This window comes from Polyodon spathula, chromosome 18 (genome assembly GCF_017654505.1).
Source record: "Polyodon spathula isolate WHYD16114869_AA chromosome 18, ASM1765450v1, whole genome shotgun sequence".
NCBI classification, from domain to species: domain Eukaryota; kingdom Metazoa; phylum Chordata; class Actinopteri; order Acipenseriformes; family Polyodontidae; genus Polyodon; species Polyodon spathula.
The window spans coordinates 9955169-9958423 of record NC_054551.1 but is presented as its reverse complement, the minus strand read 5'-3'; the positions used below and the strand labels follow the sequence as shown (position 1 = coordinate 9958423).

At 36.1% G+C, this 3255-nt stretch overlaps 1 long non-coding RNA gene across 1 annotated transcript; it reads right to left on the bottom strand.

Annotated features, from left to right (window-relative positions):
• Nucleotides 1–282: 282 nt before the first annotated feature.
• Nucleotides 283–824, bottom strand: LOC121330855. The gene is made up of 3 exons (XR_005951910.1): nt 730–824; nt 549–640; nt 283–391 (listed from the first exon to the last, which is right to left on the bottom strand). It is a non-coding gene; the product is annotated as an uncharacterized LOC121330855 (long non-coding RNA).
• Nucleotides 825–3255: the final 2431 nt, after the last annotated feature.

The following is a 3255-nucleotide window of genomic DNA, read 5'->3' as shown; positions in this document are numbered from 1 at the left end:
AAAATGTAATACATTTTGATAACTTTTGATATCAAAAATATACCAACATCTTTTTAACATACCAGTCTGACAATAGTGATGATGGGTTCTTTGTTTTATGCTTACAAACAGCCCTTCTATCGTGTTCTGCCTCATTGTCTTCAGCTGTTGCTGTTGAGATTTACAGGATGTGAACAATTTTTAATCAAGAATATTTTAAATGAGAGAGAGAGAGAGAGAGAGAGAGAGAGAGAGAGAGAGAGAGAAAACTGTAGAGCCACATGAGTAAATGTTTACCACAAACAGCCCACTGCTGCACATCTGTGACCCATTGTTGCAGCACATCAGTGTATCCCAATTCTGTCTTCATGTTTTCAAGACTGTCAGTTTCATCCCTAATCTGCTGTATTATCTGATAAAAAAAAAAGTAGAAATACAAGTGTGCAGTGTAATTAAACATAAAAAAAAATAATATGATGGATGAATATCTCAATTAACAGACACATACTATGTGCTTAGGGTCTAATTTAATTTCTAAATCAACAGATGCAAATAAGTAGACAACATACCTTTATGTATCTTTGAGATAATGCTTTGTCCATGTTCTGCATTTTTCTGTTGTTCCACCCCATGGCTTGTAACGTTAACATGTCTGCCCATGCTGTGAAAAGCAGAAATAGTATTAGCATTACCAATCACTAAAATACATTAAATAGGGTTAGAAATTGGCCTATAATTCCAAATACCAACCTGCTTTGGACATGTGCTTTGTGCAGATAGCTATCCTGGATAGGAAGCTGTTCACTTGCTCCACCTCCTCACCAATGGTGGTACCTGTTCCATCCTTGTTTCTTCCTCCCCATTGAACCTAGAACATTTAAAATACACAAGAGATGCTACAACTGTAAAGTTAACAGTCTGTCTGTGACAGTAACAGATATACAGTATGACACAAAAGCTTTTATTGGACCTAATTACACTCCAGATGAAACTTAGTGGTTGAGGAAGAGAAATATTAACACTTTACTGAACACTGCACCATAACTATATTATTTTGCATGTGTGTTGAGATTTACATTCTAGAAAGGAATGGCTTCATGTCTGTCAAGTTGCTCAACTCTAGAAATTCCAGGGCTACCTTCTCCAATTATGTGCACAAGAAGACAAAACATGTAATTTATATTACTTACTGTCATGTTTATCATGTTTATATCATATAAATATGACCTAACTGATTTAAATATTCCATTCCCTCTGATTTCCACTTGTATTTGTAGGTCTCTGGCAAAGGAGTCTTTGGGACATCATAGCGGGCAGCTGCACCTCCAGAAAATCTAGCAGCAAACTGAGGAGGGCCTTGAGGTTGCTGTTTGCAGGCACTGCACTCTCCTGAAGGGCCTGAATATGTTCCATGGGGAGATATATGCTAACCCCATGTTCCTGCAGAAAGAACTGGCATCCATTTACAGTGTATAGTTCTTTTGCACAGATATTATGTGCAAATATTGGCCCTACTTGACAAAAGTGGACACGTCTTCAACCTTTGACAAGAAAAGTGTCCATGTTCGTCAGTCCTACACAAGAACAAAATGGGCATGTTAATATTTTAATTATTTAAAACAACTATTATAATAATATAGTAGCGAGTATATATAGACTATATATAGCTTCTATACACTATACATTCAGACCATGTAAAAAATATATATACATACCATGTTGCCTTCCTGAACCGAAAATGTTTGCGGTTTCCATCTGCTGAAACTGCCAACATGACAGGGGTGTATGCTGGGCACACAAAATGCTGCACTTGGCAGATTTTCTCCACTTCATAGCGACTGTAAGTCCATTCCAGGAAGGTGTCACCACAGATTTTACCACTTTAAAGAAGGGTAAAAAAACACAGTTTTAATTTCTGCCAAACTGAGAAATAATTAATTTCCTTGAAAATTATTTTTTAATACAAAGTAAACCTGGAGAATGATATATCTGTGAAAAAAAGTACAATGAAGGTGTATCACATTTTGTATGATATCAAATTACACTAAAAGTATTGCATCTCCTTTTTTTTTTTTTAGGAATTAGGACATTTCTAAGCTGTTGTATTTTTAATGCCTTAAAGTGGACTATAAAAGTAGTTTTCTACTTTTCCAAAGAATTTTTCCGCTGTTCAATCATTCTAATGAATGCTTGACATGACATTCCTTTAACCGTCATTTTCATCTCCTCAAATGTTTTGAAAATTACGACTTGGTAGACAGTCTCATAGTTTACAGTGGCTGGCCAGTAGCGACTTGGCAGCAGATCATTTATGCTGGTATCCATACTTTGCAGCAAGATGTGCAGCTCAAGAGTAGCAATGAGACATTATAGCGACCTACAGAAAATATAACATTGAGCGAACAAATTCTCTGATTAAATGGTTTGTAACAAACTGAATACTAAACATACTTATGATGTGACATGGGAATAATGAATCACAGATTATGCTTTTACTATAGCTATTGTTAAGGGAGGCACATACCATTAATGCTGACAAGGATGATCTGTTTTCCAGTGGCAATTGTGATACTACTAGTAGAGCAAGAACAAATCCTGGCTGGTACATGCATGGGTAATAGACGAGCTAGAAAAGAAAAAAGTATACCATTTCAGAACATAATTTCCAGATAAATACTTGATAATCTGAAGAAAATACATTGAAAAATACACAACCAACATAGTTCAAAACAATCAAATTCAATTTTGAAGCTTGTTCAATAATTAAATAAACTATTAGTACCAGTAATAGAAAAATTAAATGTAATTAATGTAATACAAATTTAAAAAATAGCCCTGTTCACAGAAGAAATGCTTCCCATCGTTGCTTTGCTTTATGGTGATTGTTGGAGGTAGGGGCTTAAAGAACCCCTCAACCATTGAATCTCTGTTGTGTAAAACAAAGTTCTTGTGGGTAGAGCAGTCACACTCAATACAGTAGAATTGCCTGGGCAGACACTCTCTGCATCTCACAACAGCTTTCTGTGTTTTGCAATGATGGCATAGCTGATGTGATATGTGCTCTGAAGTCAACATGTTGTCAATCATATATGGTCTTGATTCTTTCCACCTCTCCTGGGACAAAGTCGGTCTCAAACCTCAATCCAGGGATGAGGTAGATTCTGGCTCCTTTGGGCAATCCCCAGGTTCATTAGCAACACTATCAAGGATCTCCTGCAGTTGCTGAAGTTTGAAGTCTTTTATAGAAAGAAAAAGAAACAAGTACAGGACTGATGA